At 38.1% G+C, this 22,842-nt stretch overlaps 1 protein-coding gene and 1 pseudogene across 3 annotated transcripts in view; one reads left to right on the plus strand and one right to left on the minus strand.

The window, feature by feature from the left end:
- CDKL5 (cyclin dependent kinase like 5) overlaps nucleotides 1-22,842 on the plus strand; it is a 185,226-nt gene that overhangs the window by 28,713 nt on the left and 133,671 nt on the right. The window lies entirely within an intron of this gene.
- On the minus strand, nucleotides 726-22,135 carry LOC116747788 (annotated as a pseudogene).

Genomic DNA, 22,842 nt, shown 5'->3' on the forward strand with positions numbered 1-22,842 from the left:
CACAAGAAAGAGTAGCCCCCGCTCACCGCAAGTAGAGAAAGCCCGCATGCAACAACGAAGACCCAACGCCGCCAAAAATAAATAAATAAAATAAATTTATAAAAAAAAAAAAGAAGAAGATACACAGGTATGAGAATGAACACTGAGGTACTAGGATAAGTTGATGACACAGTTAATACAACTTAATTGGCATTCCTTTTGGGGTAGGGGATTAAACTCTAAAAAAGAATGCTTTCAATGCACAGTATTATATCCATGCTGCCATGTCACAAAAAATAGGCTTGCCAAGGCAGGTGAGGTGTACGAATGCTCAAGCCTCACAGAACTTCAGTCAAGTGCAACTATAAATAATACTGAATAAAGTTTACCATCTCACCAGTGGATAATACTTTCAAGGCATTCAGTTAGCTTAACCCTTTGTAGTGTTCTAAGCTATTCACATTGACAATCACATTCATTGTAGTGCTTGTTGCAAGGGAGGCATAACCAGTTGTTTTGGCTAAAATATGGGAAGGCATTCCTTGGGTTCTACATAAAAGTAGCAGTATTAAACAGTCTAATGGCAATCTCTTGATAGTCTGCTTACATGAATGATATTTCCTTCATTCATTGTGTTGGAAGGACCCAGTGGGAAGAGGAAGGAAAGAAAACAAAACCTAATACTATTCCAATTGACTGAGCTGGAGAAATGGAAGCTCCCTTAAGATTCAGATGGCACTTGACTGTCATTTTATGTGTTTTCCTTCAAGTGAAACTACTACCTTGCCTTCCAATTTCTGTCCAAGTGTTGAACGGTCCCTTATATCATCCAAGCCATTTACTTGCTACTCATGTTTAATACCTGTAAATTTCTTTTTAATGGCATCTTTAGAGCTAGCATAAATCATCTTGCTTTTTAAAGGTGCACTTTCAGGAGCCCAAGATCTGCTTTGCTTCCTCTACAATTATTTGTCTTTTGTCATCGCTTAAACAGAAGAGAACTGCTTTCTTTGTTTTTTTTGATCTCCTCTTGTGTAGAAGATTTCCTTACCCGGCTCGGCCTCCGGCGGTGTGGCACTGCGAGGAGAAGGAGGGGTGGCCGCTCCCCAACTATATTTTAAGACGAAAAAGGTGAAACGTTGTGTCTTTTATTAGAATAACAAGGTTATTCTGGTGTCTTATAAGAACCAATTAATATTGGACATAAAATGGTCTCATACATAGGCCAATAGCAAATTCCAGAATTCTCTTTTTAAATAGGCAGCTAGCTACCAGTGAATTTCTTAAGCGACAAGCAGAGATGTGGAATACAGTTTGCTCATTTCTTAGTTTTGTGAAAAAGGTTTTTTTATTGACAGAATATACCATATTCTATAGTATGATTTTTTTTTTTACTTAAAATATTATGGCCACTTTTCTGTATCACTAAATATAGTTAAATAATTTTAGTAGTGGTATGATTTTCCATTTATATGATGTGATATCATTTACTTTATCAATCCTACATTGACTAATGTTAGGTGGTTTTTTGTTGTTGATTATTATGAATAGCACTGCAGTATACAACCTTTGCAGTATCCATCTTTGTCCATTTGTCTGATGGTCTCCTTAGCATAAATCTCTAGAAGTAGGATGGATTTTTGAATCAAATGGTACTCATACATTTAAAATGTTGATACCTATTGCCAGATTACTTTCCAGAAACCTTTATATTCCTACCTACGGTGAATGTGAGTTCACATTTTCCCCAGAAAGAGCACTAGATATTTGTCAGTTACTTTAATCATTACCAGCCTGATAGGTTAAAAGAGATTTCTCTCTTTTCTTTTTTACTTAATTGATGACTAATGAGATTGAACAGGCTTTCATCGATTTACTAAGACAGTTGTATTTCTTTTGTGAAAGGTCGGTTTATATCTGTTCTTTTTCTGTTTTCTCTTTGAGTGCTTACGTTATACTGATTTGTAAGATGCTACTACAATTCTGGGACCAATTCCACTTCTGATCATCAACTAGGATTCTGCATCTAATTCCTGTGTGTGTGTGTGTGTTTCCCAACCACCACACAATCCTCCATGTCAGCTGGGTGTCCTACAATTCAACTCAATTTTGACACTCTCTGGAGATAGCATCAGATCCCACAAGTTAAGGGCTCAGTCCTAAAGGACTGCCCCCCTTTTCAGATGCCAATCACATGTCCAGGTGGTCACCTGGGCTTCTGACTGGCTGGCTGCAGATTGGAGGTTCTAATGACCCCCTCCTTGTGTTAGATTAATTTCTTAGAGCGGCTCACAGAAACATTTTACTTCCTATATTAGCAGTTTATTATAAAAGGATATAATTCAGAAACCCACCAAATGGAAGAGATGCATAGGGTAAGGGAGAAGGGAGGGGACGTGGAGCTTCCATGCCCTCTCTGAGACTGCCACTCTGACCAAATCTCCACATATTCACCAACCCGGAAGCTTCCGAACCCTGTCCCTTTGGGTTTTTATGGGGTCTTCATTACGTAGTCATGATTGATTACATCATTGGCCATTGATGATTGAACTCATTCTCCAGCCCCTCTCCCCTCCCCAGAGGTAGGGTGGCAGCAGGACTGAAAGTTCCAACCCTCTGATCATGTGGTTGGCTCCACTGGCAAGCCACCTCCACCCTTAGGTTACCTAGGGGCTTTCTAAGTCGCCTCATTACCATAACAAAAGACACCTTTGTTGATTTCATCCCTTAGGAAATTCCAAGAGTTTTAGGAGTGCTGAGCCAGAAACTGGAACAAAGACCAAGTATGTATTTCTTATTCTTGTCACAATACCACACTAACATATTAAGGGTATTCAACTTTTGGCTCTTTTTTTATTATTATGTTGTATATTAAGAGGTGTACATATTCATTGACTTTTTTCTTTTAATTTTTTTAATTAAAAAAATTGAGGTATAATTGATTTACAATATTATATTAGTTTCAGGTGTACAACATACAGTGATTCAAAAATTTTATAGGTTATATCCATTTATAGTTATTATAAAATATTGGCTATATTCCCTGTGCTGTACAATATATCCTTGTTGCTTATTTTATACATAGTTGTTCATGCCTCTTAATTCCCTACCCCTATCTTGCCCCTTCCCCTTCCTTCTTCCTACTGGTAACTTCTAATTTGTTCTCTATATCTGTGAGGCTGTTCCTTTTTTGTTATACTCACTAGTTTGTTTTATTTTTCTTTTAGATTCCACATATAAGTGATAACATATAGTATTTGTCTTGCTCTGACTTATTTCAGTAAGCATAATACTCTCCAGGTCCATCTGTGTTGTTGCAAATGGTAAAATTTCCATCCACAAAACAAAAAGACAACCTACTGAATGGGAGAAAATATTTGCAAATGATATTACCAATAAGAGATTAATATCAACAATATATAAACAGCTCATATAACTCAATATCAAAGAAAACCCAAGCACTCTGATTAAAAAATGGGCAGAAGACCTGAATAGACATTTTTCCAAAGAAGACATAGAGATGGTCAAAAAGCACATGAAAAGATGCTTATCATCGCTAATCATCAGAGAAATGCAAATCGAAACCACAATGAGATATTACCTCACACCTGTCAGAATGGCTATCATCAAAAAGACCACAAATAACAAAAAAACTAAAACAAAAGTAACAAAAAACCTAAAAATAGAACTACCATATGATCCGGCAATTCCACTCCTGGGTTTAAGTCCAAAGAAAATGAAAACACTAATTCAAAAAGATACATGTACCTCAATGTTCATAACAGCATTATTTACAATAGCCAAGATGGAAGCAACCTAAGTGTCCATTAACAGATGAATGGATAAAGATGTGATACACACACACACACACACACACACACACACACACACAGACAGGAATATTACTCAGCCATAAAAAAGAAAGAAATGTTGCCATTTGCAGTCCATTGACTTTTTTTTTTTTTTTAATAAATTTATTTATTTATTTTTGGCAGTGTTGGGTCGTCGTTTCTGTGCGAGGCTTTCTCTAGTTGCGGCGAGCGGGGTCCACTCTTCATCGCGGTGCGCGGTGCGTGGGCCTTTCACTGTCTCGGCCTCTCTTGTTGCGGAGCACAGGCTCCAGACGCGCAGGCTCAGTAGTTGTGGCTCACGGTCCCAGTTGCTCTGCGGCATGTGGGATCTTCCCAGACCAGGGCTCGAACCCGTGTTCCCTGCATTGGCAGGCAGGTTCTCAACCACGAGCGCCACCAGGGAAGCCCCCATTGACTTTTTAAACTATTTTATAGTGAAGCGTGTTAAACACTTACGGTATACAAGACATCAGTGAATTGTCACAAAGCCAACACTTACGTAACCTAGGTGAACACGTAAACACTGCCCCCACCCCCACCCCCAGCCAAAGTTAGTAGTGTATCAAGGGCTGGGAGAAATGGGTGTGTTCTGCCCCAGGTTCAGACAATCTACAGTGCATTTTCTATACAGAATTTAAAATCAATGTAACTACTGACTAAAAGTTGGTCTGCTTTTTATTATCACCATGCATTGACCATTTAAAAAAATGTGTGTGTGTGTAACATCTGTTTTACTCTGTGTCTAGTTTATCTGTCCTTATTGGTTGGTGCTTGTTGTACGCCCAAAGAGATATTCTCCTACATTATCTTTTAGGAGCTTTATTGTTTTGACTTTTTTTTTTTTTTGCGGTACGCGGGCCTCTCACTGTTGTGGCCTCTCCCGTTGCGGAACACAGGCTCCACAGACACGCAGGCTCAGCGGCCACGGCTCACGGGCCTGGCCTAGCCGCTCCGCGGCATGTGGGATCTTCCCGGACCCAGGCACGAACCCGTGTCCCCTGCATCGGCAGGCGGACTCTCAACCACTGTGCCACCAGGGAAGCCCTATTGTTTTGACTTTTACATTGAGATCTATAATCCATCTGAAATTAATGTTGTGTATGGTATGAGTTAGAGGTCAATTTTGATTTTGTTTTCCTTTATGCATATCCAAATGTGTCAGCACCATTTATTGCAAAGATCAAACTTTCCTCACTGGTCTGCAGTGACAACATTAGTGTACAAAAAGCATCCATTTCATGTATAATATTTCTGTGCTTTCTGTTCTTTCCTTTCATCTCTTTGTCGTATACATTGTCTTAATGACTGTGCTTCATAATAAGTCCTGATATCTGGAGAGAAAGTCTTTTTGTTATTCTTCGAGGTGTCTTGTTTTCCTTGGCCATTTGCATTTCTTTATACATTTTGAACCAGCCTACAAATTTCCATTTAAAAACTTGTTAGGATTGCTTGGGATTCTACTGGATCTCTAGATCAATTTGGATAGAATTGACATCTTTACAATGTTAAATCTCAAGAACATGGACCATCTCTTCACTTATTAGGTGTCCTTTAATTTTTAAAAATACTGTTCTCTTTAGCTTTCTATGTAGAGGTTTACCACTTTTCTTTCTGTTTTGATAGGAATTTGATATTTTTTGATGGTATTGTAAATGGTATTAAAAATTCATTTTCTAACTTTATTGCTGGTATATAGAAATACAGTTGATTTCTAGATATTATCTTTTATATCCCTCAGCTTTGATAAACTGATTTTTTTCTGATAGTTTATAGCTTATTTTGGATTTTCTATATGTACTGTCTGAATAATAGTTTTTTCCCTTCATTCCCGGTTGTCATACTTTTGTCCAGCTTTCTGCTTGTTTGCAGTGGAACGGTTTGCCTGAATTACGCAGGCAGCATTATTGGAAGCAGAAATTTTTCTTAAATAAAAAATTCAAACTGTATTCCATTCTTATTTTTGAATTGCCTTTGAATTTAAACCCAAATCTCTGGGTACTTCAACAGCCATGAAGCCCAGAGAAAGGTAATAGTATCTTTTGAGACATCATTAATATTCCTAAAGGCTATATAAACAGATCTTTTTTTTTTTTTTAAATTAATTTTATTTATTTATTTTTGGCTGCTTTGGGTCTTCGTTGCTGTGCACAGGCTTTCCCCAGTTGCAGCGAGCAGGGGCCACTCTTTGTTGTGGCACGCGGGCTTCTCATTGCAGTGGCTTCTCTTGTTGGGGGCATGGGCTCTAGGCGCGCAGGCTTCAGTAGTTGTGGCACGCAGGCTCAGTAGTTGCGGCTTGTGGGCTCTAGAGCGCAGGCTCAGCAGTTGTGGTGCACGGGCTTAGTTGCTCCGTGGCATGTGGGATCTTCCTGGACCAGGGCTTGAACCCGTGTCACCTGCATTGGCAGGCAGATTCTTAACCACCGCGCCATCAGGGAAGCCCTAAACAGATCTTATAAAAATCTTTATTTTAAACCTTTAAAATTTAGTTTTAGTGGTGAGAACTCAATGTGTATCCCAAGGACTTATGTATGAAAGCTTATCAGTAGTTTGAATAATTCCTGAAAGTAGTGGAGTCACTAGTGAAGCCACAGCGTACCTCTCATGTGCTGTCTTAAGCATCATTCCTAGAAGCCACCCACCTGAGGTAGCCCAGGGAGCTCTCCACTTTGCAGAGGGCATTGGCTTGCCAGGATAATGCCATGTGGTGCCAATAGAGACGAATTGCAGGAAGAACTCTTGGAACTTCGTGGGGAGGGAAGTGGCGTATGAGTGTCAGTGTGGGGAAGTGTCAGATAGTGTTTCATGGAGGAAAATTCCAAGTTGACTAGTAACTTGGTGGGTTGCAGCTGAGGGATCAGAGTCTTGTTGCAGCTTGTCTTCTGGCAATGTCATGCACGCCTCTCTGATCTGGAGGAGTCTGTGGGCTACTGTCAGTGAGGTAGTCAACAGATGCTGAGGAGTCTCAGGAAAAAGTGATTGCAGCTTAAAACAGACAACCTCCGCACGCTTCTCTCCACAGGGGAGTCTGTGCCATCCTGGTTGTGGAATTTCAATGGTAGCAAAATGGAGCTGTGGTGATGGACCAGCAAGAGGCAATTATGACAAGCAAGGGCTCTATTGACTATTTTGGGAATTATAGGAATGGGAAAACAGAAGCTGCAGCTGTAATTACTGTCGTGGAATGAAATCCTCACCACCACCACCACCCCTTTCACAACACTTTACGCTTGATGGGTGTTCAGTTAATGTGGTATGTGTGCAAATTGTCATTAGACTTTAGAAAACTTTTAGAAACTGTTGCAAGTGATGATTCAAATGTGCTCATTAAAAATACAGTGTCTTTAACCAATCTAGCAGGCTAAATAATTTTATTATTCCTCTAGATTACAATTTTTAAAAGATCAAGTTTAGAGGAAAATCTTGTTCTAATTCTGGAGCATGATATATTTGAATTCAATTTGCAGTTTTCTATCTTAAAAAAATAGCTGTAATTATAAACAGCAAATGGATGGGGTGTGAGACTGATTTAAGTTAAAAAAGTTGTGACCTTAATAATTCAGAATGCTCCGTATTCTTTTCAAAATGTATTGACACTGTAAGTAAAATTTATCTTTATAGTAAATGTTTTAGGATTCTGTAGAAAGCCACATAGAGTAAAATGCTACTTATTTCTTTTCCCAGTGGTGTTTTACTGAGTCATTTTATTAGTTGTATGTGCCTTTCTTGAGTTGGAAATGTGTACAGGATTTCCTGTATAAAGAAATCCTTTCCACCCAAAATATAAATTCTATACCATTTTGTGTGTAGAAGCCCAACAGTGGGCCTTAAGTAAACACAAATGCTAGCTTTTACAGTTTTTAATGTGTTTTTATAGAATAACACTATCTTGTAAAATAGTCTGTTTCTCAGAGTTTTTCTAAATGGAATAATTTTAAACACTCCTTAAGGATCTTCCTTTCAAATAAATTATGAGGTGGCTCCTTTTGTAAAACAGAGGTTCATTTATTAGCATGAATAATATTTCCTGATCTTTCCCTCTCCACTCCATGCATATTTTAGCTACTTATAAAGCTGGGTTTTCATATATAGTAATTCTTCTCAGTCACAGGGAGCACTTTAGAGATCGGTACCTGAATCTAGTATTTAATTATAGTTCTTACTTATGGCAGTATGTCTTCTCAATTGTGAGTTGTTTTTATGCCCTTGAATGTGGTAGGCTAACTATAGGATATCTTAATGTCATAGTTGATAGAAATAGTTGATAATTTATAAAAGCTGTATAAAAATGTATGTTAGGCTATTAAGGTTAAGTTCCAAATAGAGCTTGGGGAATCTTTAGAAAACGTGACTTTAAAAAATATATGTATTGTTAAATCAGACTTACTAGTATCTAGTTCAGGCCTTGAGTGCTTAGTATATATTTGTTTCTTTTTTGGGGGAAGATGTTTCTAGTGACTACTTGATAAGTTTTGTATTTTTATAATTTTATAATTAGAATTCATGGGCCCAATTCACAGAAGACTTCTTAAAAATAATTAATTTTTAGTCCATTTGTCTCTTCTCTTAGCAAGTCCCCAGATGACAAATTGATTAAAACAACACTTAAATAAACTGAAACATTAACACTTATTAAAACAACTTGGAATAAACAAATACTATAATTTGGATTATTTAATATGTATTTTTATGTGCTATATCTAGGAAAATAAAGATGAAAGTAATTGAGCAGTCTTTTTTAGGAATCACTTGATAGAAAGCAGAGAACGTTTCCCACTTACAGAAGTAAATGGATGAAGTGTACCTGGTTATCTCAGGAAAAATTCAGCTTAGTATTAACAGGGAAATGGCTTTCAGTCTTTCAGTCCATTCTGTCAGTACTGCTGGATTACAAATTAATTGCTGAATTTTGAGTATATTGCTCAGGATTCAGTATGAGAAATTGAACCACTGTGAGTGTTATTGAATAAGGGATTTATTATAGTACTCAGACTGTATACGGATTGTAGGAGTTGCTGGGAATGTGAAAGTCAGGAAGCAGAAGGATCAGAAAAATAGTCACTAATAGAGCCTCCTGAATTACTGGTACAGGCGTGTAAGTCAGAACTTACTGGGAAAATTTTAAGAAGCAAGTGTATACAGACATCAAAATGAGAATGCAAAGAGGATGATCCTGGAGAGGTCTGTGGAAGGCTGTTGCCTCTGTGTAGCTATTGCTTCTGTGGGTACAAAGCCCAGAGTCAGGCATCTCTTGTTGGGTCTTAGGCCACTGTTGGTCAGGTGAAGAAGAGCTGGACACAGAGGGGATAAGAGGAGAGTTGAGGACAAGCTGAAACCTGCCCCAGGCACCTCTGCATTTATTCTCACCACGTCTTATCATAAAGACCTTCTAAGAGTTTGGCCGTCTCTAACTTGGTGTACTATACAGGGAAGGAAATTCTGGGAAACACAGTTCCCAGGTGGACCAAGTTCACAATAGAATGATCCAGTGCATTGTGCTTCCCATTTTGGGCTGCTCTTTCAGATTCATCTCATCAGTAGATGATGAGGATGTTATAATACTTTGAGCCTCAAGATTTCCATTTCCTTATGGTATTTACTGAGGAACTGTTCATATGCTATTATCACTTGAGGATTTAAAATGCTGTACTTTGAATAACTTTTCTTTTTTTTCTTATTAACACTGTGGCCTTTTCCTAATGTATTTTATTATAATTTCTCTGTACCTTATTTACTGATTTTTGTCTTTGTTATTAAAGTTATACAATCCCAATAAATGAATTACAGGTCAGAAAATATTCAAATTTTGGAGAGGAAAACGGGTACAAAATTTATTTTTTAAAAATATTTATTTATTTATCTTTGGCTGCATCGGGTCTTAGTTGCGGCATGCGGGATCTTTCGTTGTGGCGGCGCGTCTGCTCTTTGTTGTGGCACGCGGGCCCCAGAGCATGTGGGCTCTGTAGTTGCTGCTTGCGGGCTCTCTAGTTGAGGCACGTGGGCTTAGTTGCCCCATGGCATGTGGGATCTTAGCTCCCTGACCAGGGATCGAACCCGTGTCCCCTGCATTGGAAGGTGGATTCTTAACCACTGGACCACCAGGGAAGTTCCTTATTTATTTATTTCAAAATTTAAATATGAATAACTACATACTCTTTGGTGGATTTGGGATTAAAAATATCTGAGTATGCCATAAGACTTTCTGCTGACTTTCTGAAATGTTCATACTCCATTCTAGTAATGGTGAATAAAAGGAGATGACCTTTTGCAAGAGATTTTAATTTGAGAATGTCTAGGCTCTTTGAAATACAGAGCCTCAAAAATTTGTCAGCTAGGTTGATACATTCAGCCAGCAAAATTAAGTGGTCCGCTGTTCTCAGACTCCCACTATATCCTTTGTGCTCCAGGTCTGCTTTCTGTCTCTGCAGTGCATGTGTAACACTTTCTAGTTGATTTTTTTTAAATGGATGATCTGACAGGGTAGGGGAGTAAGGACATGATGAAAGATAGAAAGTGCTGAAAATCGTTTTCATTTATCTCCTTCCTACAGTTCATAATGGGGTGGGGGTTCATTTGTCTATTTCCCATTTAATTTTCCTTTTTTTCTTCTCTAGAGTTGGAGAATCTCTTCTAATTTCTTTTAAGAACATTCACTGCTAACGACTGAAGTATTCTGGAGAGTTAGATGTACCTCTCAGACATAGTCTTAGAATATTTTATAATTGTATAACTTAGAAATTAATTTAAAAATTAATTTTTATTGCAGTATAGTTGATTTACAATGTTGTGTTAGTTTCTGCTCTACAGCAAAGTGAATCAGTCATACATATACACATATTCACTCTTAGATTCTTTTCCCATATAGGCCATTACAGAGTATTGAGTACAGTTCCCTGTGCTATACAGTAGGTCCTTATTAGTTATCTGTTTTATATAGAGTAGTGTGTATGTGTCAATCCCCGTCTTCCAGTTTATCCCTTCCCCTAGTTCTAAATAATAATCTTCACTTGCCTCCATCATGTTTTCTTTACTCTTTGATAGTAATTAATTGATAACACTTTTTTTGGAGTTTAGATTCAGTAACTCACCTCTTCTCTCTGTATTTTATCTTTTGAAAATGAAGCCTCATTTTATTTTCCATAGCTCAGGAAGAATACTTCCCATTTGTAGTCCTCTAACTGTACTTTGTGTGTGTCTTGTTTCTGTGGTTTCTTTCATGAAATCTTATAGGGCTAAAGGTAATTGAAGTGCCTTTGCTTTCCTCCACATCAAATAAATGCTTTACAGATATACCTCAGCAATTCTGCTTATAGATGGCTCTTTGATTTGTCAGTTCTTGTTTTTTGTCTTGGTACAACAGAAGATGATTTATTTTATAAAGCAAGTTGAAGGTTTCTTTGCTTACAAGACTCTGTAAATTATCAGTAATGTTGATAGTGCAATGAAATTTTAGAAGTGGTTCTAGATTTAGCATGGTTCTAAATTGTTTAGGCTGAGTAGAAAATTTTCCAATGATATTGTTTCAACTTAATAAAATAACAGTGCTTTGCAGGTAATTTAATTGTCATCAGAACTGGCAAGACTAAAATATTGCCTGCTTTAAAAATGTTTTATTTACTTTAATAAAAATATTGCTCTTAAAATGCTAATGACATTTCATGAATCTATTATTCCTTATGGGTCTTGACGTAAATTACTTGTCTCATTTGGGGAATTTCTTTAAGCACAGGCTCATAACTGAGATGATAAATCCCACTTTCTTGAGATATTAGCCTTCTTATTTCTGTCATCTATTGTGTTAAATTAATCTTATTATTTAATTACTAATGATAGTTGTTTTTTTATTACATGGCTACTGTGCATCAGAGGCTCTACTTACATAACCTTGAATCCTCACCTATAAGTAGGTAGTATCAGTCCCTCTTAGTGAATGAGAAAAGAGACTTAAAGAGGTTCAATAACTTGCTCATGGTCACATAATTAATAAAGGTTGACACCCAGTTGTGTTAGTATTCTCAGAATAGACAGAAAGGTCCAGGTAGAGGAAGGGTTTGTGCCAACAAGCAGTACACTCAGCCTGATTGTTCATCATCTTAATTAGTCTTGGATTATTGAAATAACGTTATTTCATCTTCTAAGAAGGACATATTAAAGTGTATAAACTAAAAGAAAATTCACTTTTGATTTTAAAAATTATTAGGATATGTTAGCTTATGTTAACAGTCATGCATATGTTTGCATTATTCAAAATAGCTAATAAACAATTTTTAAAAATATTTATTTATTTATGGCTGTGTTGGGTCTTCGTTGCTGTGTGCAAGCTTTCTCTAGTTGCGGGGAGCAGGGGCTACTCTTCATTGTGGTGCACAGGCTTCTCACTGCGGTGGCTTCTCTTGTTGTGGCTCACAGGCTCTAGGCGTGCAGGCTCAGTAGCTGTGGCGCACGGGCTTAGTTGCTGCAGGCATGTGGGGGTCTTCCTGGTCCAGGGATCGAACCCATGTCCCCTGCATTGGCAGGCAGATTCTTAACCACTGCGCCACCAGGGAAGTCCCAATAAACAGTATTTAAATTCAGGATGTGCATGGGTTTCTTTAAAATATTGAATCCTGTGTCTATGATTAAGTAAAGTGGGAGTTATTTCAAGGAAAATGATGATACCACACTGAAGAGCAGGCACCATGGTAACCAGGAAGTTGTCTAGTTTTCCCACCTACTCTGTTGTGAACGGGGAGAGGGCCCTTCAGTCAGGCTAGAGCAGAGCTCCTCCTCAGAAGCTGGTTAGGAGACTTTGATATAAGCTTTGTTTCCTCAATCCTATAATGAATGGGTATGGTTTATTCTAGCTTTAAGATTCTCTGATTCCCTGAAGAAGAAGATGGTAGTTTGTATTTCAGAGGGCTTTAGGTATCATATGTATGGAATTAAAAACACAAGTAATTAAGTTAGTACTATGGAACTGTAAAGCACAATGTACTATGGCTAATCCACATACAGATAGTAATTGACAGTAATATTGTTTACAAGTTAGTTCTCTATCAGTTACTGTTATAAATATGCATAGTCAATTCTTAATTATTTAAGAATTGTTAGAGTGGTTTATCCCTGTATCTTTCTTTTAGAAATGTGGATCATTATTCTCTCTCAGTTGATATGCAGAATAGAGTTGAAATACTGGTACAGGATATAGTGGAGATATGGTATCTAGTTTCCAGGAAATTATGTTTTATCTAAGGGAAATAGATATGTATGCAAACAATAAATGTTTAAATAAGTATGTAATGAATGTCATGTAAGTGCTGTATGTAAGAATTTATAGACTGGCTTTTTGAATTTTTATCATGGGAATCTGTTAATCTTAACTAAAAACGCAGAGTTTATAGAGAATAACTTCTAGCTAGGCTGAACAGAGAGGAAGTTATAATTTACTTGATTTTTTAAAAAATGATGGCTAATATTTCAGTTGGCAAAGACTGGGGGCAGGGGTGGGGAAATGATTGGAACAAAGGCATAGAAATGGGAAAGTGAAAAGGTATGTTCTAGGTGTTGATTAGTAGGTGTAGTTGCTTTGGAGCCAAGGATTCTTATAGTGGAAGAGTGGGTGATTGTCAAAAATTATAGTTAAATTCACAGGAAAGCAATTGCCAAAGGTTATAGTTAATTTCAGATTAAGTAACATGACTGCTATGAGCCTAAATTTTCCCCTCTGTAAAATAAGGTCAGATGAGATGATCCCTAACCTACTTAATAGGTGTTCAGTAGGTATTTGTTGAATGAATAAGTGAGTGAGCAAATGAATGAATGAGTGAAAGAGATGTCTTTAGCCATTTTCCTTGACATCATTGCCTTAGAAATTTGGAATTTTGGTAGGCAGTAGGAAATTAACAATTTTTGCTAGTAAAATGATATAACAACTTTAGTCTAAAAAGAATAAGTCATGGTCTTTTCCTATAAATAATGGTTACGTGTTTTAAAATTTGTTTCTTTCTGTAGGAGTCAGTGGATTCCTGTCTGGACTATGAATTGTCAGGGCATTTTTGTTTTAAAATGAAGTTTCTTTCTTTCTTTTTTTTCTTTCAAACTCATTATTTATTTATTTTTTGGCTGCGCCTCCGGCATGCGGGATCTTAGTTCCCCTCTGAGGGATAGAACCTGGGCCCGCTGCATTGGGAGCAAGGAGTCTTAACCACTGGACCACCAGGGAAGTCCCTGTCAGGGCACTTTTAACACTTAAAATATTGAGTCTTAAACTTATTAAGTATTTTTGTATAAAAATATTTTAAAACTGAATGTAAGAGTTTAGTAACTTTTATAGCAATTTAACATTTTTACTGTATTTTACAATATAATTTACATGGGATTAAAAAAGAAAACTAGACTATTATTCTAAATAGTTTGAGAATCTTTGGTCCGAATGATTCCAAAGTTTTTGGCTTTGGGTAGATGAAATGCCATGATTACATGAACTCACCTCTTTCCAAGGCATCTTTTCTAAGGATTCTAAAAGGATGTGATTATAATGTATTCATCTGAGAAGTGACTTCATAAGGGAGCCTGAGAATACCCATAGAGCAGGTTATATTCTTGATGAAGCTGCCTTAAGCTGGAAACTAAGTTAAATCTTGAGATTCTTATATTCTCAATTTGTATGACTTATATTCCTTACTGTTGATCTGAAGTTCAACTTTGTATTCATTCAGCTATCCATGATATCTCTGCATTTTGCAGTATAAAACTTCCCATAATAAATGACAATTAAATGACCCTATAATTGTCAATCATGTAATATTGTTTTCCATATGCTCCTCTGTATTCCCAGTTTCAGTTATGCCCAGTAGTCAAGGCAGAAATTTTATAATCATCTAGACTTCTCCATTTCTCATTCATCAACTATTTTTAAATTGGCACTGTGTCTTTTGAGTACACCTCCTAAAAACCTCAAATCTATCCACCTTTCTCTCCTCACTGCTGCTTTAGTTGAGATTTTCATCATTTACTGCCTGGACTCCATCAATCAGTAGCTTTCTGATTAGTGTCTCTGCCCTAACCCTCTTCCTGCCTCCATGGTGATTTTTCTGAAACATAATACAGATAGGTACTCATCTAAAAGGCTGCTCTTGATTTACTGTTGTCTATGGCAGTAGCCTTCAAATGTCTTGTGCAGCAGTTGAAAACTTTCTTAAAATATAGGGAAACATACCTGTTGCATGGCATGCAAGGCCTTTAATGATTTAGTCCCTGCCTCGTTCCTGTCATTCCTGGACCTGTGCCCTAGATTTCAGAGAAGCTGAATGACTTGGGTTCTACAAACACTCCTTGTGTTTTGGTTTCTTTTTTTTTTTTTGGCCTATTTTAGCAAGAACTTTTCCTCGAATGCCTTTACCCTTTTGTCTGTCTCATATTCTGTTCTTGTCTCAAGATGTCACCTGAACCTCCTGAGTGATGAGTGTCTTTTGTATGCTAATGGATGACTTCTGGCAGAGGCCCCTAGATGATACCAGGATGTGGCCTGGTCACCAGAAGGACTAGCCATGATTAGAAGGTTAGAACTTTTAGCCCCCTTGTCCTGTCCCCTACCTCTGGGGAGAAGAGGGGGCCAGAGATTGAGTTCAGTTACCAGTGGCCAGTGATTCAATCAGTCATGCCTATGTACTAAAACCTCCATGAAAACCCCTAAACAACAGGCTTTGGGGAGCTTCTGAGTTGGTGAACACATTGAAATGCTGGGAGGTGCTGGGAAGGTGATATACCCTAGGAGGTCATGGAAGCTTTGCTCCTCTTCCCTCCACCCCCTGTAACTTGCCCTTTGCATCTCTTCGATTTGGCTGTTCCTGAGTTGTATCCTTTATAATAAACCAGTAATGGTAAGTAAAGCATTTTCTTGAGTTCTGTGAGTCATTCTAGGGAATTATCAAACCTGAGGAAGGGTTTGTGGGAACCCCCAAATTTTTTAGCCGAGTCAGATTCAATCAGTCATGCCTATGTACTAAAACCTCCATGAAAACCCCCCAGGTGCCCTGGGGACCTGGGACTTGTGACTGGCATCTAAAGTGAGGGAAGTCTGTGGGACTGAGCCCTTAAACCTGTGGAGTCTGATGTTAACTCTGGGTAGTTAGATTGTAGGACGCCCAAGTGTTAGAGATTCGATGTTGGAAAAGATGCCACATATTTGGTGTCAGGGTGACTTAACCTCAGTTTACAAATGGAAACAAACCAAAGCTTCAAGAGACTGCTCTATTAAGTTAGTATGTGGGAGAGAGCTATAGCTTAAAAGTCCTCTTAACCATATCTTCTTTTGTTTTATTTTATTTTTTTTGCGGTATGCGGGCCTCTCACTGTTGTGGCCTCTCCCGCTGTGGAGCACAGGCTCCAGACGCGCAGGCTCAGCGGCCATGGCTCACGGGCCCACCCGCTCTGCGGCATGTGGGATCTTCCTGGACCGGGGCGTGAACCCGTGTCCCCTGCATCAGCAGGCAGACTCTCAACCACTGTGCCACCAGGAAAGCCCCTGTTTTGTTTTATTTTTAATTGTAATTTCCTTGAGGGAAAGAACCTATCTTTCTTTTCTTTTAACATATTAAATTTTTATTATTTATTAGTTATGTGTTCAAATCTCTTGTACTTAATTGAATGCTTTCATCAATTAATGGCCTTGATAAAATTGCTTGTAATTTTGACTGTTCTTTGTTTGGTCACAGTAGTGTTACTTATCCTTCTAAAGTTAGCAGGACATACAGCTGGGGAAGTACAAGATCTTTAGCTTGATTTTTTTTTTTTTTTTTTTTTGAGTTCCTTCTGTGTTTTAAATAGGACACAAATATCTCTGTAAATAAAAATAACTTCCTCCCAACACATTTGGAAAATATCCCAGACTTCTTTTTCATGCCTTGCAAAGTTGCTGCTGTCTTGTTACTATTTGTTCTTTCTCTTTGAAATAAGTGACCCTCCCAGGAATAGCTTAATCACCAGATGTTTGGCCAGCAGTATTCCACTTATTCTGGTTTTGTAGTTTTTCTGAAATAGGCTGAAAGGTAATCACTCCATTCCTTCCCTTGTTCTAAAACGATTTTACTCAATTGCTCTGAAAACTTACCTTGGTAGGTGATTTGGAACTGAAATGAAAAGAGAGAAGGTAAGCTATATATATTTTATACTGGTCCTTTATTAACTGACATTTATTAATTGAGAATTTTGACACTCATTTTCAGTTTGAGAGGTTCTGAGTGTTTAGAAATGAAACTGTGGGACTTCTAACAGAGGATCCTTATTTTTTAACTGAGGAAATGAAAGTTGTCAAGGTCAACCATAAAGCTGATACTTTGCCTTGGTGAGAGAAACCCAGGATTTAGTGTCTTTCTGATGTAATTTTCAGTCTACCACGAATCCGGAAACTTGGTAACATCAGTTTGTGACAGCATTAACATTGTTTAGCCTGGAAGCAGCCTTTGTGAATTTTCCAGATTATTTGACAGTGTTTGAAATCACTTGATGTCTTCAGGACCAGTAAACTCTACCATGTAATTTTTTAAAAAATTAATTAATTAATTAATTTTTGGCTGTGTTGGGTCTTCATTGCTGCGCGCGGGATTTCTCTAGTTGTGGCGAGCGGGGGCTACTCTTTGTTGTGGTGAGCGGGCTTCTTGCAGTGGCTTCTCTTGTTGCGGAGCATGGGCTCTAGGCGTGCGGGCTTCAGTAGTTGTGGCACGCTGGCTCAGTAGTTGTGGTTCGCAGCCTCTAGAGCGCAGGCTCAGTAGTTGTGGCGCACAGGCCTAGTTGCTCCATGGCATGTGCGATCTTCCCAGACCAGGGCTCGAACCCGTGTCCCCTGCATTGGCAGGTGGATTCTTAACCACTGTGCCACCAGGGAAGTCCCTCTACTGTGTACTTTTATCTTTTTCAATTAGTAGATTTTTCAAACTTCCAAAAAACAGCAATAAACCTCCTTTTTCAAATATATCATATATAGAATCAGTGTACAAAACAGATATAAGTGGTATTTAGTTAGAACACAATCTTAAGTTTAGTTTTGATTTATTGGAAAATAAATCATCGAGAAAATTCAAATTTGTGAAATGCTATATTAGAGTATTTCACTTCCATTTCTAACTTAAAATAACTGGATGGATGTACCATAATTCATTTAATCAGGCCCCTCTTGATATTTAGGTTGTTTCCATTCTTTTGCTTTTACACACAATGCTGCAGTGAATAGCATATGCTTATCGTGTGTGTGTGTGTGTGTGTGTGTGTGTGTGTGTGTGTGTGAGAGTGTGAGTGAGTGTTTCCTGAGGATAAATTCCTAGGAATGTAATTGCTGTGTCATTAGAATATGTTTGTTTTTAGTTTTGAAAGATATCAAATTGGCCTCTAAAAAGTTGTATCTATCTATCTATCTATATACATTCCTACCAGCAATATATGAGCAGGCTTAATTCCCTCATGCTCTCATCAACATGGTACGTTAGTTTTGGTTTTTGCTGATCTGAAAAATTGTATCTCAGTATAGTTTTAATCTTCAGTTTTTATTATATGTAAAGTTGAGTAACCTTTTATATGTTTAAGAGCCATTTGTGTTTCCTCTTCTGTGAACTATTTGTTCATATCACTTTGCCCATTTTAAAAATTGGGTTTCTTACCCCTCTTATCAAGCAATAGGAACATCTTATGTTTTAGGGTTCTTTCTTTTTGTGATGTAAGTTGCAGATTCTCTTACTCATTTTTAAATTTCTCTTTTTCCTTTGGTTTCGCCTTTTTCATTGTTAAGGATATGTAAACTCAAACTTAACATGCCTAAAAATGGAATCCTGAATTTCTTCCCTTCCCTTAATCTGCTCCTTTTCTAGTTTTCCTTGCATCAAGAAGCAGCAACCTACTCATAGCCCAAGCCCCAAACCAAGAAGTTATCTTTGATTTCTGTTTCCCTCACTTCCCATCTCTAATCCATCCCCAGCTGTATTGGCTTCCCCTCCAAATATATCTTAAATCTTTCCATTTCTCTTCATGTGTACCAATTTAGTCCATCCCGCCCTTATCCTTTCACCTGGGTGGTTGCAGTGGCTTCCTAGTTGTTAAACCCCCAAATTGATAGCTCCCCTTCCAGGCACAGAGCCGTTCTCTACTCTGTAGCTTGTGTGATCTTTTCAAAATGCAAATCATCTGATTGTCATACCACCCCCTGAACCCATCTCCCATTCTTGTTCAGAACCCTCTAGTGGTTCCCTCTGTCTCATGATAAAGATAAAACTACTTAAACAACTTGCTGTTTTTCCAGCCTCACCTTGTACTGGGTTATTAACCACCCAACCCTTGCCACCTTTGAGTTTGTTGTGTTGGCCATGTTCCCTCCTGACCTGGGACTTTTGCATAAATAATTTTCTCCTGGTGCATCCCTCCTCCTCTGTAAGTTTATGTCTAATTGTCCTACAGATCTCAGCCCACTGAAAGCTTTCTCTGGAAAAGCCAACCCTCCCTAATTAGGTGGCAAGCCTCTGTACAAGCCCTTGTAGAGCCTTACGTCTCTTTTTCATAGCACTTACATTTGCAGTTTTACACTTATTGTGTGATCCTTTGATAAACTCCGTGAGGTAAGGGGTTTTGTGTCTTTCCTTTACCGATATATTCCCGGTGACTGTCATAGTGCCTGGCATATAGTTAACTCTCAAGACATATTTACGGAATGATTGCTTACTTTTAAGTTCTCAGGTGTGGAGTTTAAAGAATGTACTGGTTTACCCTTTCTGAAAAAATGTGACTGCATTTGCTTTAGGCCAGTCTTTGTTCTCATCTTTTCCCTATGGCTTTCCCAAGACCACTGAGATTCAGCAATCTCATCTCCAAAGTCTTAAAGCATTTCAGGTATGAAATGTATCTAGGCCAATGGTCTTGAATTCATTTGAAGCCTGTAGGTGTTCTTCAGCAGTCTTGGCCTTCAGTTCCTTCTCTTTTTTTCCATCTGAAAGTCAGTATTTTGTTTTTTGTTTGGTTGGTGGCGTTTTTTGTTTGTTTTTGTTTTTTGGGAGTAGAGGACAATAACTTAGACCACATTTTCTGATCCACATCAACCCAGCAAAATCTAGGTGGTTCCCAGCTTCTGTAAGTTTGTTCTAAATTCAGTTATTTAGAATTTGGAGATCAGAACAAATTATCCCATAGAAACCATGATAAAATTGATACATTTTCATGCAAGTGCTTTGAAAACCTTTTACACCAATAGTGTATCTTAAATAGTACAGTGTTAGTGTGAACTCTGAATTTCTCTGATCCCAGTTTAGTTCTCTTTTTCTCTCTGAACCGTGAGGCCCTCAGATACTCAGGAAGGGCTGGGAGTTTAGTAGGGTTGGCAGTGCTAGGAGAAATATCAGGTAACTGGGTAGGAGATACATTGACTGGATTTCCTACCTTGTGGAAGGATTCTAAGAGTAAAGGGTGCGGAGGCAACCTACATGATTCACAGTTTGAAATTTTAAAAAATTTATTTATTTAATTGGAGTATAGTTGCTTTACACTGCTGTGTCAGTTTCTGCTTTACAGCAAAGTGAATCAGCCATATGTATACATATATCCCCTCTGTTTTGGATTTCCTTCCCATTTAGGTCACCACAGAACAATGAGTAGAGTTCCCTGAGCTATACAGTAGGTTCTCATTAGTTATCTATTTTACGTATAGCAGTGTGTATATGTCAATCTCAATCTCCCAATTCATCCTGCTCCCCCTTCCCCCTTGGTATCCCTACATTTGTTCATAGTTTGAAATTTTTATGCTATTAAACTGTGTGCATTTTACTCATGATACTCAAGTATCAGTTTGATTTAATGGAAACTGAATTATAGAGAATGGATTGATGAATCAAATTACTCTTCGCTATTGGGGGAATAAAGCAAAATGAAGATCCTGTTAAATACGTCAGGTGGTCCCATGAAGGAAGAAAACTAAATAGGAGTGAGAAGTGCATTATCTCCTCACTTAGAGTCAACATGGAGAATTCTCTGCCAGAGAGTAGGATGTTGTTTTCGTAAGGCTGTGCTTTCCACGGAAATGATTTCTTTCCGTACATGGATCACAAGTTTTAAGATGCTTTCAAACCATTCGAACTCTCTTATTATAGCAGAAGTTTTGTCATGTACCAAATTCATTCCTATCCAATTTCAGTGACAAAATGGCTCTTTCATTTGTATGTATAAAAACAATGCCAGAAACAAAAACAAAACTCATGATTCAACTGATTTTGTACTTTCTTTGGGAAGAAGAAAAGAACCGTTGAGATGAAGATTATAATTTCAGCAACAGAGGAAACATTCAAGGCTCAGGCAGCTCTTAAAATTCAATACTAATAATCTATGAAATAAATTATAAGCCTTACATTTCTGTCAGTTCTTGTAGGTACCTGCTTGCCAATGCAGAGACAAGATTGCTTAATTCTAGGTGTCTTTTTTAGTGCAAGACAAGTCCACTTTAAAAAGCATTCTGTTGTTTGTTTACAAAGTTAATGGTTAGTAATCGGAAACTCAAACGATTTTTGAGAGATTCTTACAATCTTTTTGTTGGAAGGGACCTTAGAGGACATCTAATTTAGTACACAACTCTTTAATACCACGGCCAGGCCAGACTGCTTCCAGCAGGCTCTTCCTGCCCACTGCAGGTCTCCTTCTAGTGTGCTGTGCTTCGGATTACAGAGCTTTTCTGTTCCTTGTATTTATCAGGCTCTCTAAGACTCTGTACTGCCTTGAACGCTCTTCTCACATCCCTGTTCCCATGGCTGGCTTCTTTACATTAAACAGATTTCGATCAAATTTTACCTCCTCAGACTACCTTTCCCAGACTACCTTATCTACTTACCCCGCCTTTTCAGTCTCCAAAACTCTCTATCATAAGACTGTTTTCTTTCCTTCATAATAATTGTCACTGTCTGGAATGATCGTGTTTGTCTGTTTATTGTCTGTCTCCCCTCATTGGCTCCATGAGAGCAGGGGCTCTGTCTGTGTTGTTCATTGCTGTATCCCGAAGCATCTGTGGTGGGCTGGCCCACTGTAGGATCTGAAAGATATTTATAGAATGAATGAGTAACCATTGATGGTTCATCATTGTCCAAATCACTACTGAGCTGACATCTGTCTCCTTTTCACTTCTACCACTGATCTTAGGTATTCCCCCTGAAATAACCCAAATCACCCGCTCTACTCCCTCTTTTTCAAAGAGTCTTCACACATTGGGATGCCAGTCATCTCTCATTGAGGCCTATTTTGCCCAGTTTCCTCACCAGCTCCTCCTCTGGCATGGTTTTGGTGTGGTCATCATCCAGGTTATCCATCATTGGGAGTTTTTGGTTTTGTTGTTGATACCCAGCACTAGACACACGGCAATATGTGGAGTCTGGAGAGAGATAGGTAAACTTTTTTGGTTAATATGATATTGAAATGCTTTATCTTTGATAAAAATTATCTTTTGCCTCTGTATAAATGACCACGGAACTATTTATGTATGATGTCATTATCAGAATTACTCTCTGACTTCTTAAAAACTTGTTTTATTGTGGAATATAACAACATAGAAATACGTAAAACAAATTTACACTTTAATGAATGTCTATCTAACTTTCACTGAAGTCAAGAAATAGAACATTACCAGTGCCCCAGAAAGCCCTCCTTTGTATCTCTTATCAATCTCAACTTCTCCCTAGAGATAATTAATATCCTCATTTTCATTTAAATTAATTATTTATTTTTTAAAAATAAATTTATTTATTTACTTTTATTTTTGGCTGCGTTGGGTCTTTGTTGCTGTGCGCGGGCCTTCTCTATTTGCAGCGAATGGGGGCTACTCTTCGTTGCGGTCAGCGGGCTTCTCATTGCGGTGGCTTCTCTTGTTGTGGAGCATGGCCTGTAGGTGTGCAGGCCCAGTAGTTGTGGCATGCGGGCTCTAGAGCGCAGGCTCAGTAGTTGTGGTGCACGGGCTTAGCTGTTCCACGGCATGTGGGATCTTCCCGGACCACGGCTCGAACCCGTGTCCCCTGCATTGGCA

Source organism: Phocoena sinus, chromosome X (genome assembly GCF_008692025.1).
Source record: "Phocoena sinus isolate mPhoSin1 chromosome X, mPhoSin1.pri, whole genome shotgun sequence".
NCBI classification, from domain to species: Eukaryota; Metazoa; Chordata; class Mammalia; order Artiodactyla; family Phocoenidae; genus Phocoena; species Phocoena sinus.